At 53.7% G+C, this 16,118-nt stretch overlaps 1 non-coding gene across 1 annotated transcript; it reads left to right on the top strand.

Moving 5' to 3' along the window:
• Nucleotides 1-12,008: 12,008 nt before the first annotated feature.
• On the top strand, nt 12,009-12,112 carry LOC117201546 (U6 spliceosomal RNA). The gene has a single exon (XR_004483610.1). It is a non-coding gene; the product is annotated as a U6 spliceosomal RNA (small nuclear RNA).
• The last annotated feature ends 4,006 nt before the right edge of the window (nt 12,113-16,118 follow it).

The following is a 16,118-nucleotide window of genomic DNA, read 5'->3' on the forward strand; positions in this document are numbered from 1 at the left end:
CTGACACGCTCCTGAGGCACAGTAACAGTGGCCCCGGGGGATGTGCCTACTTGTTTCCTGTCCCTGGAAACAAAACCAGCAGAGGCGAACACAGGGACTGGAAGATACCAAAGAAGCTTTATTTCACCCAGTTAAACAGAGCTCACAAAAAACTAGGTAGTTCTTGGATAATCTTTGAAAACGATTTTCAAAAATAATTTAAGCTGTTAGACTCATGTGTGCAAAATATACAACAAATGATTCCAGGGAACCATGGGCTCTAGTTGGCACAAGCTCTGAGTCATAAAGTCTCAGGAAAGTGACTCTGGTTAAGTGGTTTATTCTAACGGCTCTGCGGTCCACAGGTGACTCCATCTCCTTCCTCGCCCGCTCCAGTCCTCCTGTGATGCTGGCTCCTGCCAGCATGTGGAACAGGAAGACGCGCATGGTCTGTATCTCGGGACTCCGAGGCACCGAACACTCCAGTGCCCACAGGCCATGGGGGTCCCCTCCTGATGAGGCCGATGCCACTCAGTGGTCCTGTGCATTGCTGGTGAGTCTACCGGTCTGCACCCCCAAAGGGCCATGCACCACGAAGGTGGGTGAGTGGGGCAGACGCATACATCGGGCCACCAGTGCGTCCTTACAAAGGCCTGGGCGTGGCTCTCAGCCTTCCCTCTTGACTTGCACCCCCCAGGTCTGTGCAGCACTGCAGAGAGTTCTGCCTGAGCATGGGGCAGCGGCAGCGTGCAGCTACGCGAGTGGGGCTGGGGGCGTGTGGAGGGCCCCCCGCACTCTGTCTCACAGCTGACCCCACACATGCACCCCCTGATGAGGTGGAGCAAGGCTGGCCCAGCGCAGTGGGCCACTTCCAGGAGCAGTTCACCTCTGCTGCCTCACAGAGGAAACAGGTGCAGACCAGCCTATCAGCCACCCTCCCCCGCCCCCCCGCTGCCCTTGGGCCAGTGGCCAAGCACAGTGGGACTTGCACCTTCAGCACGTGTGCTTCTAGTCCCAAGCAATACGACCACCACGTGGGGGTGGATGAAAGAGGCCTCCTAGAAACAATTTCAGTCCCCAGAGGTTTTCCACAAAAGCAAAGGGAGGAGACACCTCTGTCAGGCAGGGGCCGCCTCCCAAGGCAAGGACAGTGTCCAGCATTACTCGCCGTCTAGGGTAGTCTGATGAACTGGCCCCTGTGCTGAGCAGGAAACTGAGGCTCTGGGGCTTGCCCAGGTCCCACCCTCTTCTGTGGGTGTTGTGTCATTCATTTAGTGACTTCCCTCAAACACCTGGAATCCCTGGCCATCTGCTCATTTCATCAGAAGCTGCAGAAGCTCTGGTGACTGCACAGTGCAAGTGAGTGAATGGGCACCCTCAACTATCACAAAGCTCTCTTCCCAGAAAGGACCCCCGTCCTGTGCCAGGGGGTGAGGTCTCCATGGGGACTGTGGACGTTCACCCCTCCCAGGTCCAGCGTGGGGCTCCCTCCCCTGGGCCGTGTCTGCCACCTGGAGATGCAGTCTGTGCAGGCTGCTCTGGCCAGATGGGGTGCAGAACTTGAAGCCTCAGAGGCAGACACTAGAGTTACAGGAATCTAGACACCCCTCCCACCCCCGGAATTAAATCTCCCGGGGAGGGGGGCGGAGCGTCTGTCATGTGACACGGGAGAGGACGAAGCCAACCGGAGTCCACGCAAGGAGCGCGCCCTGGGCAGCGGAGCTCGCGGGGTGGAGACGGGCGGGAGCGGCACCGAGGGCACACCCGCCGGGCCCTCCCCACGCTCACGGCCCCAGGATGTGCCAGGCTCGCTGCTCGGGTTCACCCAGGACAAATCTGCTCTTGGGACTCGGCTTCGGGAGGAGCCCACGCACCGCGGGGCCCTGGCCGCTCGGCCGCCGGGACCGTAGAACAGGGTCAGTGGGCTTCCACTCAAGGCCAGGATTTCGGCAGGAAACCCCGCGCGACAGATGTCGTTATCAAAAGTCCTTACTGGACGAGGACTCCTAGCACGGAGGCTGACGGCCCATTTATCTAGAAAGCTTGAGCCAAACAAAGGTTTCCGGCGGTCTTACTGGTGTTAACGTGGGGTGTTTATCATGAAGAAAGTACTGTACGGCTCCGCGAGGGAAGGCCCTGCAGGAGGTTCCGGGCCGCCAAACTCTGGGCAGGTCCACGATCCCCGCCGCTGCCCTTTTTTCAACTGCCTGTAGCACTGGAAGCTCGCTGCCGGCTTGGGAGATCCCTTCCGGGTCGAAGCGCGGAGGGGGCGGAGCGCTCAGAGGGCCCGCCCTCCGGCTGATGGGCGGGGCCTCTGTGGTACGACGTCGTGCGTGGCGCAGCCATCTTGGAGCCGGGCGATGGCGTCCTCAGGGCGGAAGTGTGGCGTGGAGGGAGGCGGTGTTGTCACGTCTGTGACTCTCAGGTGTTCCCTTGATCTGGCTTCCCAGGCTCCTGTCAAGTTATGGTAGGTGACCTTTGAGGGGGCCGGACACCCTCACGGCAGCATTGGTGAGCGTGAACGGCCGCGGGACTCCGTGAAAAAAGGGGCGATGTTAGAGTCAGGCGACAGAGCCGGCAGGGTGCCTCTGCCTGACCCATGTCCCCCCTCTCAGGTCCCCTGCCTCAGGTCCCTCCTCTCAGGTCCTCCCTCTCAGGTCCTCCCACCCATGTCCCCCCTCGCAGGTCCCCCCCTCTCAGGACCCTTCCTCAGGTCCTCCCTCTCAAGTCTCCCCTCCCCACGTTGCCCCTTTCGAGGGACACCCTCCCTCCCTCCTAAAGGGCTGTTCTGGAAACCTGAGCTAGCCACTTAATTATTGTTCCAGGTGCTTTTTGAGGTGTGTCATGGAGTGGACACCAGGCAGTTTTGTGTAAAACTTACAGGCTGGGAAGATAGGTGACGGTGGACAAAGCTTGTATTCCAGCATGAGTCAGTTAAGGACTTGGGGCGCTGTCCCGGTGGCCTGTGGCTTGGACAGCAAGTAGAGCAGGCTTGCAGGGAGGGAGAGGGACGTGTTGGAGACAAAATTTGGTGAATCAAGGCACAGCAAAGGAGCCGTGACCTTTTGCACACCTGTGAAGCTGGTCTCCTGGGATCCACATCCAATCTTGCCCCACCACCGTCTGCTAGGGTGTAGATGGCGGCTCCCACTGGGAGTAGTTGTGGCGTCTGGGGGGTGGAGGCTAGGGGTGCTGCTCAACACCCACAGGGGGCCCCACTGCCACCCTATCTTGGTGAGTCCCTGAGTTCTAACTTGGAGGCCGCCTCTCCTTGTTCCTCCACAGCCCCTCCCTCCTTAAGCCCCCTGGCCTGGTCCTGGGCAGGGCCTGGGTTGTGCAGGTAGCCAAGTCCCACCTTCTGGGGGGCCCATCTCTAACGGGCAAATGCGTCAATGGCAGGGTGAGAGTGCTCCCCGCGGTGTCTGGAGGCTCTGAGCCGGTCTTGTGCCGAGGTCTGTGGAGCTGCATCTCGGAGGAGGGTCCCAGCAGCCCTGCCAGGACAGAGTTTCATGTTACATTCACCCGAATCCCAAAAAGATACCTCTTGAATCTCCACGACTTTGTATGGTGGTGTCAGGTGGCTCCATCCTCGGCTGGCTGGGCCACCCGTGTCCCCTGCCTGGCACTAGGTGGAGCCACAGGCCCATGCAATCACCTCCCTACGTTGCAAACGCTGGACCTAGCTTTCAAATTCGGTCTCAGGACCCCTTAACTCTCCTTAATAAATCCACTACATGTAAACATCACGTTTTAAAGAAAAACAGCATTATTTTCCCATCGTTTTATGTTTGTGCAGATCTCTTAAAGGAGCTGCATTCTTGGCTCTGCTTCTGCTGAGTCGGTTCCGACTTTGCCTGTCAGGTACATAGCCTCTGGAATATCCCACTGTACCCTTTCAAGAGGTCAGGGGTGAGAACATATAGTTCTTCGCAGCCCTATGACCCTGGACCCACCTCGTGAACCACGTATGGTTGACTCATGCCCTTTCTGGTGTTCTGTCCCCATTGATTTGCTGCTTTTTTTTTTTTTTTTTTTTTTTTTGCGGTACGCAGGCCTCTCACTGCTGTGGCCTCTCCCGTTGCGGAGCACAGGCTCCGGACGCGCAGGCTCAGCGGCCATGGCTCACGGGCCCAGCCCGCTCCGCAGCATGTGGGATCTTCCCGGACCGGGGCACGAACCCGTGTCCCCTGCCTCGGCAGGAGGACTCTCAACCACTGCGCCACCAGGGAAGCCCAGATTTGCTGCTTTTTGATTCCTTTTGTTGAAGATAAGGGGGGTCAGTCATAAAATATTTAGTATAATTTTATGGGGAGAAATGAGCCTGTGGCAATCTGCTTTGTAATCAAGGTTACTCTGCCTGTTGGCCTTGCTGAGGCCCAGATAGCTGAGATTCCCAGAGGACACCGGGTGACTGTGAGGGTCTTGGTCCTTTCACCTTCTGGGGTCTATGGAGCGACTGGGCTGCTGTGATTGTGGGGACATCTTGCTACTTAAAAAAATTAAGTATAGACTTAATTAAAACTTTCTTAGAGCAGATTTAGGCTTACAGAAAAACTGAGCAGGAAAGACAGAGTCCCTGTGTGTCCCCTGCCCTGCGCACCCCCCGTCACTAACCTCTGCGCTTGTGAGGCGCGCTCATCACGGTTATGAACCAACGCCAACACAGTGTTAAGTAGCATCCTCTTCCTGTGCCAGGCCCCCGTGATGTGTGGTCCTCACATCTCCTGGGCTCCTCTGGGATAGGGTCTCTGGCTTAGTTTTGATGGCCTTGACCATTCTGAGGTGTGCTGGTCAGGGATTTCGTAGGGTGCCCCTCAACTGGGGTTTGTCAGATGTTTTTCTCATGGTTAGGCAGAGAGATGGTGACTGCTGCTCGGACCACGACCTTTCTGTATGTCCTGCTTCCCTCCCCTAAGATTGAGAGGGGCTAGAGGTACTGAACAGGGTCCTTCCTGTCCTCCTCAAAGGGAGAAAGAGAGAGGGAAGGGGCGAGAGCCTGAGGGGATGGCAGCCCGGGGCCAGGAGAGCATGTGGTGTCATAGAAGCAGCAACAGCAAAGCAGGGCTGAGGGAGATGGAGGCCCAATACCCTTGAGCATCTGGTGGAGCATCTGGTGGGAGCACCTGGTGAGGAGCCCTGCAGCCCCTCCGGTCTGAGGCCTCATCTCAGGGGGAGCCGAGGCTCTGCTTTGGTGAGGGACTCCTTGGTCCTGGTGGCTGAGCTCTGTCCGGGGAGCACATGTCCTCCCAGCTCAGCCCATGTTCCCTGGATCCAGTGGGCAACCAGCCTGCTGTCTCCCCGCTGGGCTTGCTCTCAGGTGAGCTAATGGGATTGTGAGTTCAGGCTGTCGTCTCCTCAGACTCCCCCTTTGGCTTTTCTGGGAGGCCTCACTCTGGCCTCAGGGCCTTGAGCCACTGCTTTCACCTGCTTTGCCCCTCAGGATCCCCATGAGGCTCTGAGGCCCCCGATGGTGCTAGTCATGGGTGACCAGCTCCTGCTGAGGGCCAGGCTCCACAGGGAGCAGGCAGGAGGGGTGTTGGGGAGCATGGGTGTGTGCACTGACGAGGTGGTGACTGTAGGGGCTGGTGGATACTCTGGGCTGGATTGGGAGGTGGGGGCCCCGCTCCAGGCTGTCCCTGTCACCTTCCCAGCACTTGGGGTGGGAGCAGCCTGGAACCGTATGGCAGTCTGGGCCTTACCCCTCATTGTCCTGGTGACAACTGGTTTGTGGAAAAGCCTGTTTCCTTCCTAGAAAAAGAATGTTTGGCTCCACTCTCCACTGACATGTCCTTAATGAGTGAGGATGCTGAGTGAGGATCGAGGCTCCTGGCTTTTCATAAATGTTCTTAATGAGCCTCTGTTTCTTGTTGTCTCTCAGGCACAGCTGATGGGCAGTCTTCCCATCTGCAGGACCCGCCGAGGCAGCCCCCCCACCCCCCGGGCAGCAGGATGTGGTCGCAGAGGTTCTTGCTGCCTTTGAGAGACGGTCTCCGGACCCTTCTTTTCTGTTGGCTCATGGCTTCTCCCAGACCCTCCACCTGTGTGCATCTCTTCGCCCCGTGGCTGCCCAGCCGAGGAATCTGCTTAGCATTTAAAGCAGAAACAGAACCAGCCCTGCCCCCCAGAAATTGAACTTTTTGTTGTTTGTCTTCAGAAAAGCAAACCAGGTGTTGAGTTGGGCTCATCTGGATTGCTTCAGCCATGGGTGAACAGCCAGACCTTCCCATTTCAATATCCACACGCCTCATTTCTCCCTCCCTAGTGAGGGTCAGAGGTGCTTTGGTTGTGCATGACACAGGCTACCCCATTTCACTGCTGGAGAGCTCAGAGCTCGCTGTGTAAGAAACAGAGGGAGGTAAGAGAAAGGAAAGCAGGATGGCCCCTGCTGATCATGCTCCCAGGAGCCTTCTGTGCCCTGGGAGCTGGGCTCACAAATGGTCTGGTGTTTCAGGGATGGGCCTTATTTTGGAGCCAGACTGCTGGGGTTCACATTCTGGTGTTGTCTCCTCCTGGCTGTGTGGCTTCAACTTCTCTGTGCCCTCGTTTCCTCACTTGTGGACTGGGGTTAACCCCACAGGGTGTGAGGATTAGATACATTAAATCATGGAAGGGGCTAATGGTCAGTGCTGTGTAAGTGTCACCCCAAGGTGATTTTTTTTTTTTTTTTTTTTTGCGGTACGCGGGCCTCTCACTGTTGTGGCCTCTCCCGTTGCGGAGCACAGGCTCCGGACGTGCAGGCTCAGCGGCCATGGCTCACGGGCCCAGCCGCTCTGCGGCATGTGGGATCTTCCCAGACTGGGGCACGAACACGTGTCCCCTGCATCGGCAGGCGGACTCTCAACCACTGCGCCACCAGGGAAGCCCCCAAGGTGATTTTGATGATGGTGGTGATGACGATGATGATGATGGTGGTGGTGGTGATGATGGTGGTGCTGGTGATGATGGTGGTGATGATGATGATGGTGGTGATGATGATGATGGTGGTGATGGTGATGATGATCATGATGGTGATGGTGATGATGGTGGTGCTGATAGTGGTGATGATGATATTGGTGATGATTATGGTGACAATGATTTTGATGATGGTGATGATGATGTTGGTGATGTTGATGATGGACTTTTCAGCCTTGACTGAACCAGGTCCTGGAGCTACTCCTAACTGCCGGGACTCATTTAGAGGATGCCAGACCGCCATCCCATAGACCCAGTCCTAGCTCCATTCTTTCCAACCACCTGACTTTGACTGTGGAAACATGTGGGACTGTAATGTAATAACATTCCATTTCATCTCCTTAGTTTTTCTCATATTAGAAAAGAAACACATATGAAGGAATATAATGGGTCCCGTGTAAAAACAAACAAGATGTGTATAAACTCAAAAGTCAAAACATAATTTAGAGGATCATAAAAGGACTCGCTGCTTGGTCTTTTTTGGTGCCCCAGTACGTACTGAATTGACAAAATATTTAGGTCTCAGGCATTTCCAAGCACATGTCTTGTATAGGAATTTAAGAATGCTTGTGTCTTTATTTATTTTGGAAGGGGAGGGGAATTTATTCATCTTATTCCAAGTGGAAGAATATCTGATGTATCAGGACAGAAATCTTGTCTTTTGTTATTGTCGCAAAACTTTATCAGAGGCTCTAAACACAACCATGGTTTCACTGGAAGAGTAAACCCTGGAGCGACGGGATGCTGGAGGTGATGGGGAGGCAGCACATGTGAGCAGGATGCTTATCCAAGCCGCTCAGCAGCATCGGTATAGCCAGGGTTCCAGGAAGCAGCCAGCTGAAGGGTCTCTGTCAGAGGGTGTTCTTGTGACCAGTACTTAGGGTATCATGGACCGTGGGCCACCGGCTCGGCCTGGGTTGGGGGAGGCTCTGGCATGTCTGGCCACCCGCTTCCTCACCTCTGTCACCGGCTTCCTGGAGTGAGGACCTGACACGGTTCCTCTCCTCTGCTCCACAATGGGCTCCCAGGCTGCCGTGGGGGCCACACTCCCTTGTTGGTTCCTTCTTCACTGGGTGTTCTAATCATGTGGGAGATTGAGTGGCCCTTAAAAGATCTGCTGGGCCTGGTCTTGGAGGAAAGAGCAGATGGAGCCTGTGCAGCAGCGAGTCCTGCAGACCCCGGGGACTTGGCCAGTGCTGGGTGACAGGGCAAACGTGTGGTTAAGGGCCGTGAAGGGGATCAGGATATGCCGAGCCAAAATATAGCACCTTGGCGTGAGGTTTATTTTGAGCTGAAGGCATTCGAGAATCAATAGATGCAGAAAGAGGCCTTTCTGGAGCGTCCCTCATCTGAATAAGAGCAACTTCTGGGAAATAAGGCTGCTGTAAATTTCTGTCGGGCCTGTCTGCTTCCAGGGGCGATACTGTGAATAAATCCTATCCCAAGTTCCTTCTCGGAGACATTATCACATACCTTTCTATGTTTCAATTGTTCTCTTAAAACCCGTTTGTCTTTCCTAAAGAGACTTGTTTTTCCTGTAGGAAGGCTTTTCTCCCGGCTCCCTTTCCCCTATTAAATTAGGTATATAAGCATCTAACTGAAACCATTTACTGAGCCAGCTACTTTTCTTGGCTCCCATGTGCATATGAATGAACTTTTTTCTTCTGTTAAATCTGTTGTCAGTTTAGTCCACACACGTCAGTTACTGAACGTGAGAGGGTAAAGGAAAAGGTATTTCCTACCCTACAGCTTCCTTCACCACAGAGGCTCCGTAACTTGGCCAGACATGGAGGTGGGGTGAGGCGATGCGGGTGGAGGGGGCATGGGGATGTGAGGGCAGGAGCCGGGACTGCCCCTCCTCCCCTTATGTGTGACATCACGCTCAAAAACTCACCAGAATGAGTGGGAAGATGGAGATTGATCCCCTAGGCAGACAAAAGATGGCTTTTCATCAGAAACAAAACATTGTCAGGCAGGAAGGTGAGTGAGAAGAGAGGTCCCAGCGAAGGCAGGTAAGGGTTGTAGAGAAGGGAGGGGCGTGCCTTCTACAGGGCGGGCGATGCGTCATCGTCTTGGGGGCTACACGTGTCAGAAAACTGAAAAAAATTTTAGCTTTTTCCTGTGTTTGGTTTAAATTCGGTTCAAAATGTCCCACATAGGAAACAAAAGGGGAATTTGCTGTGTGCTCCCACTGCACCCTGAACTTGTCATCTCCTTGGCGCTCAGAGAGAACAGTGAGTCCATCGGCTCCATCACCTGAGCCAACAGGAGCCACTGGGCCTCAGCCAGCTCTGGTGACCTCTGCCCTCAGGAGGAGCTGGGAGCAACCTGCGTGCAGGATGTCTGCCCCTCCTTCTGGAAGCCACACCCTAACCAGGTGCAGATGTGCTGGGCGGAGGTTTGCTGAGATGATTTAGAATGTTTATCATTGGAAACCTAATGTTCAGGTTGCAAGTGTGAGAGGTCATACCCGTATTTTCACGTAGATACAGAAGAACATATTTTCTGAATTTTGGGGAGCTCCCTTAAATCATGCTGGTTTTTCAGGGCGAGACACTCCAGAACGTAAGAGAGTTAAGATGCAAAATGCTTTAACACGGCTCTCTAGCATCGTGTGTGCTTGGAGTACATCTGTTGAGAATTTTGCGTGGGCCCTGCTTTTGTGGAAACAAATCCGAATTGCCTGTTTATCAAAGGCGGAAAACTAAGGAGATACTGAGCTCGTGGTGCAGGGAATGGACGTGGTGGCACAACTTGGAAGTGGTAGAAAAATTATTTGTCACTATTATAAGCTTAATGGTGACATCTGGTATCGCTACGTGTTTTCTGGCTTTTTCAGTTGAATTTTGGTTCTTCAAACCCTCTCCGGGATTGGAGGTGGCAGTGGGCTCAGGTTTCAATGGTGTGGAAGCCCTGGCTGCTGTCTTACATTACTCGGCTTGAGGTGTCAACCTGACCTCTGGGTCATTCCTTATGCTCTGGGATTACTGGGGTCCATTTCTTCCCAGGAGAAAATAAAATATAAAATATACTGGATGATAATGTCCTTTGATCAAAGATCCTTAACAAGGGAACACCCAGGAGATCATTAAAAGGCTGAGATCACCCCTCCCCCTGTTTCCAAACACTGACCAAAGGTCACAGCCTGTGTACTGGAGGGCATGCTGGACGACCCTGCGAGCCTCACGTGAGCACTGGGACCCTGCACGCCCAAGCCTCCTACATACAGGGCTACAGAAAGGCGAGTGGAAACAGGAGAAAGACTATTCAAATGCACTTCCCCAGAGAAGATGGGTAGACGGCCACCAAGCACCTGAAAAGATACTTGGCAAAATGCAAATCAGAACCACCATGAGATACCATTTGCCCCCTCTCTGGTGGTTATAATAAAAATGCAAAATGACAAGTGCTGGCGTAGATGTGGAGAAATTGGAACCCTCGTGCATGGCTGGTGGGAAACAGTCTGGAGGTTCCTCAGAAGGTTAAGCACAGAGTTACCAGGTGACCCAGCAACTCCACTCCTGGGTGCACACCCGAGAATTGAAAAGAGGCACCTGAGCACATACCTGCCTGCCCACGGTCATTCCTGCACAGTCACTGCAGCCGTAAGGTGGAAAGAGCCCGTGTCCATTGACGAATGATGGATAAACAGAACGTGGTCATCCGTACAAGGGGGCATCATCCCGCTGTAAAAAGGAATGAAGTGCTGACACACTACAATGTGGATGAACCTTGAAACCATTATTCTAAGTGAAAGAGCCCAGACAGAAAGGGCCACATACATGACATGAGTTCACGTGTGTGTGAAACATCCTGGACGGGTAAATCGAGAGACAGAAAACAGATCAGCGGGTGCCAGGGGCTGGGGGAGGGGGTGGGGAGTGACTGCTAATGGGTGTGGGGTTTCATTTTGGGTGATGGAAAAGTCCGGAACTAGACAGGTGTGATGGTTGCACGAGGGAGACCAGCGAGACTCCTTCCCCATCTGTCCGAGTGAGGACAGGGGATGGTGTCAAGGGTGCAAGTGTGTGGTGCTGAGAGGCCGCCTCTCTCCATCCGGCCCTTCCCATAGGGTTTCACGAGCTGAGAGCTGTAAGCTGGGGTCTTAGAGGAGCCAACCCCTCCTCCCCAGCAGGAGGAGGATGTTTCCTGTGGTGGCGAGGGACACGGAGGTCCGGGAGCCACGGTACAGCCCCACGGCTTCCCACGTGGTCTGTTCTCTTGACAGGTTTGGCTGCGGTGAGTTTTGTGTGGCTGTTAGATATCTTCCCAGCAGAATCCCCAGAGAATTCTGAATTTCAGTTGCACTTTCTAAATTCTCATTAAGAGCTTTCACCCAGAGAAAATGATGGATTAGATTTTGCCGTTGGAAAGAAGCCAGATAAAATTAGATGACTTTTAGTCCCCATGGCCCGCGCCTCACTCCCTGCTTTTTTCTAAAGTCTTTGCTCTTCTTTCTTGGTTCCCAGCAAACAGGTGCCTGCGGATGTTTATTCGTTGAAAATACTGATGTGTGCAGCTCCCTTCGAGCCTCTCTGCTTTTGTTTCACGAGTGACTTTGCTTTTGCTCCAATCTCTTCAAGTCGAAGACAGCTTTGGGCCTTGGGCTCCATGTTGGCCAGTGTGTGGTTTCTTTCTTCTCTTCAGTAAAGCTTGTTAGTTGTTAGAACTTTATAGCCGTAAGCTGATAGAATATTTTGCTGCACAAAAGAAATTAATCTGATTCCTTGTCTGTATCTTCTTTTCTCTTCCAAACTCTCCTTCTTGGCAAAGTTAACCCACTGTCCCATCCAAGTACAATTAGGAGTTTGCCTCCCAACCAGCCACTTTTAGCAAAGCTGTGTTCTGATAGGCGACTGTCTTCTGTTACTGTGTATGGATGGTGAATTGTGAAAACAACTATTATTTCTTCCCGCATCAATACAAGGAAGAAAGATTATTCTGCACAAAAACTAAGACTTAGATTGGTCTGGAGGAGCTGATGAAACACATTGGGGAAGCCCCCTAAGGCGGTTGTTGTTTACAGGGGGCGCGGACATCGGCGTTATTCATGCGAGTGTTGGTTTAAATTCCACATGGTGTTGGCTTCAGCACCACGTGCACTAAAACTGGAACGATACAGAGATTAGCACGGCCCCTGTGCAAGGATGACACGCAAGTGTGTGAAGCAGTCCATATCTTTTCATGATCATTAAGTCAGTTTTCCCAGAAGAGTGATTTTCAGATGGGTACCCGGCCCCCACCTCTAGGAGGCTCTGTCAGGATTTTGAGACAATATGGCCTGAAAGAAAAATCACATTAAATTTTATGTTATGGTTTGCATTTGGAAAATTTTCTAAAAATAAAACTCATTTTTATTTCACAGTACTAACGTGGATCAGAAAGTATGACAAAGTCTTCCTGGCTGATAAGGCTGCGTGGAATATACATTCTAAGAGAGTGATCTTCAGGGTAGGGAGAGACAAGTGCAGGTGGGAATTTTGTGATGAGCACAAGACTGCTTCTAAAGCTGCCAGATTCTCCTTTTCGCCTTTGTTCCTGCAGTTCTGTTACTTGCCACTAGATGTGTGTGAGTGCTGTTAAGGACTGCAGTCGTTAGTATGATAGATCTATTCCTGGCAATCCGTAGATACGCATAAATTCCACGTGGAATTCAGCAGAGATCTTGAGCAGGTTTCAGATGCCTCGCCCCCATGTGTCCCGGCATCTTAAATTAATCGTGTGGGAAAGCTCTCCACTTGCAACAAGGGAGATTTTTGTGCTGTATTCAGACGTGGGCGGATCCCAGTATGTGTTACCTGGCGCCTGGGAGGAACCTGTGGTCCGGGACGCGGTCAGAAGGACCTGGTCATAAACGACAGGCTTTCCAGGTGAAAACCTCCCGATTATCCTTCTGTGGTGCCAGTTTTGGCAGACTAACAGCACCCACCAAAAAGCATCCTTTCCGTCCTCCTGCCCCCAAATTTTAATGTCGTCCCAAAGGTGCTCTCATGGCAGCTGAAAGGAAAGTTTAATGGACAGTTTTATTGGTTTCTCAAGGCTGTTTCAAGATGATGCCGAAATCCCTTGGAATGTTTCTGGGACCGCGGATTCAGGGAACAACAAATCACCACCAACTGGGGGCCCGAGACAACACTGGTTCTCTTGCAGTCTGGAGCCTGAATCAAAGATTCAGGTGTCTCAGGGCTGCGCTGCCTGTGGAGGCTCTCGGGGGCTGGAAGGGGGAGGGTCCAGCCTCTGGGGCACCAGGTGTCCCTGGGCTGTGGCCGCGTCACTCCAGCCTCTACCTCCATCTTTGCGTGGTTTCTCCTCTGTCAGGACTCCAGTCGTTGGATTGAGGGCCGCCCTGATCCAGGATGATCTCATCTTAAAGATCCTTCACTTTATTACGTCTGCAAGGACCCCGTTTCCAAATAATGTCATAACCTGATATTCAGGTTGTATTCATCATGTTTTACAATTTTCTGTACCTTGTGATGTCTTGACATCTTAAGAAATCTTTTGCTTCCAGACCCCACACCACCTCTTTATCCACCTCTCACACACGGTGCCAACATTCCCCCTTGCCCTTAATCACCCAGGAAGAGGGACCAGACAGCTGGGGACAACCCCAGCGCCCCCGGAACTGATAAAGGCTCTCCTAGGCCTCCCCCTGACTCCTGCTTCCACTCGGGTGTTTCCCCATGGCCCTGCATGTGTGGCCTCATCTCTAGGACCCCTGAGTCTAATAAACTTTGTCTTCCCGAGCTATTCTTCTGTGCCCACACATGTCCGACCGTCTCATAAGAACACAGAACAGTCTGGGCACAGATCAGGGTGGATGTGGATATTTGGGGACACTCGTCAGCCCCCACGTGGACTGCACACACGTGTACATTGGCATTAGGCCAGCAGGTCTGGCCACTGTCCCCCTCCCGTGATGCACACCGGGACAGGGTGGCCAGTCACCTGCTGGGATGACCCCCATCCCAAGGCTGAGACCCCGGGAACCTCCATCCGGGCTCCGAGGTGCTGCTGACTCTGTGCATTTCAGATAAGCAGGAAGTTCCTGAAAGGAAAACCACAAGCTTTATTTTTATTTAATTCCAGGCATTCTGTGGTTTTTGGAGATGGTCTTTAAAGATTTGTTTTTGATTTTTATCTCAAAGAGAATGCAGAAAAGCCCATGGGTCGGGCTCCAGAGAAAATACACACAGAGAAGAGAAGCAGCGAGCTTGCCCCAGGCAGCTGTGGGGAGCAGGCAGGATGGGCCTGGGGGGCACACTCTGGAGGAGGAGCTGTGGCTCCACCAGCTGGCGCTGCTGCCTGGAGCCCCAGCCTGGGCCACGCGGGGTGAGTCCCCACAGGCAGAGGGGCCGAGCGGGCTGTCGGGTTTAGGGGAGGTCTGCTTTCATTGTCACCGGCCCGGAAAACACACCAGGTTCCTTGTCCCCCCCACCCCCCCGCCGCGCCCCCGCCCTGGCCATAGTGAGGGTGACAGTGCCTCAGGGGTCCCATTCGATGCCGCAGGGGACCAGAGGATGGAGAAATGGCTTCCTAGAAAACACTGTGAGGGGTGCCCATTTGGGGTAGGTCAGATGGCTGGGAAGAAAGGAAGGGTCTTCTCTCTGAGAGCTGACCCTGGCCCTGGCCCAGAGCTGACACTGGCCCTGGCGCAGAGCTGTGGCTCTGCCTGCACCCCTGGGAGGGAGGAACTTGCTCCGAAGGCAGACCTCCTGCGCCCGCCCTCTGAGAGCAGAGGTCTTGCCTGGAGCAAAATATCCTTGAGGTCTTCCCTCTGGGTCCTGCCCCCTGGATTCTGGGAGGTCTCTGTGCTGAGGGAGGGTCACCAAGTTCTTAGGGAAAAGCCAAAGCAAATTCAACATAAAAGCTAATCTGTGCTGTAGGGTCTTTTGGGAAGGGAAGGCGCTCTGACAAGTCAGCACGCCCCAAGCCCACCTGGATGGACCCTGTGTCAGTCATGATGCATGGTGGGCCTGGAGGACAGGCCAGCATGCGAACATCTCCGTCCCCTCTGTCTGGACTTGGTGACCTTAAGCTTTTGAAGAGCGGGGACTATGGCCTCGTGGGGACCTCAGTTTGGGTGTGTCTAATGTTGCTTCAGGACAGGGGGTTCACGCGTGTTCACCTAAGCAGGATTGGGAGGGCGTGATTTCCATGTGGCTTGTTTCTGGCAGTGTTCACTGTGATGGTCCATCAGCACCGTGTCCGCCATGCCTCTTTCCCCCGCCGTAACCTTAGAACTCCAAAGGTCTTGCTCCTTGTTGGACTCTCCATTCATTCATTCATTCATTCAATGTCCTATTTCATGCTCCTGCCCCAGAGTCTGGGCCTTGGCCGGTGGGAGCCCCTCTTTGTGGGTCTATCCTTACTCTGGACTGAAGGTGTTCAGGCTCTTCTGTCCCCGCCCAGCCCTGGACGTGGCCACTCTGCAGAGCCTGGTGCCTTCAGTGAGAGGTAGGATTTGGAAAGTACTCTAGATGCTCTTGGACGGAGCTAAGGAACACGTGAACGTGCACACACACGTTTGTGCACTTTGGTCTGTAGCCACTTGGATTGAAACTGAGTTCACACCCATATGCCTCCCGATTCCACCCAACTCCACAGCCTCCCTCGAATTTCTGCCTGTGTGTGTGAGTGACTCGCTACCTCAACAGCGGAACCCTAGTCCTGCTGGTCAGAGCACTTGTCTCTGTTCTCGGTCCTCCGGCGTAACCACTCACAGCCCTGCGGCTGTGGACGCCTGCTCTGTGGCTCCTGTCCCTGGTAAGGATGCCTGCCTTGTTCCGACCCATCTAGAAAGGGCAAAGCTGGTCTGGGAGTAAGTGAATAAGGAGGCAGAAGGGCTCCTCAAAGCTGGGGTGTGCGTGTGCACATGTGTGTATGTGTGTGAGCATGTCGGCACAGCTAAGACACTAATGTGTGGAACCAGGGTGAGGCGTGTTGGCCGCGGCACCTGCTCCTGCATCTGCGTGTGAAGCGGGGCCCTGCCTGGCTCCTCCGGTGAGTGGACGACCCCAGTGACACCCGGGGCTGACAAAGTCCTCTCTTGGTGGACACAACTCTGCTTAGCAGGGCTGGTCACCTGGGGTCGCCCTGCAAACGTCGGTGCGGCTGAGTTCCTACCTGTGCTGGACACTGCCGTCACTAGACTTTCTGCTGGGCTCTTTGTCGCCGTCCCCGCCGCT

The sequence above is a fragment of the Orcinus orca genome, chromosome 16 (assembly GCF_937001465.1).
Source record: "Orcinus orca chromosome 16, mOrcOrc1.1, whole genome shotgun sequence".
Classification (NCBI taxonomy): Eukaryota; Metazoa; Chordata; class Mammalia; order Artiodactyla; family Delphinidae; genus Orcinus; species Orcinus orca.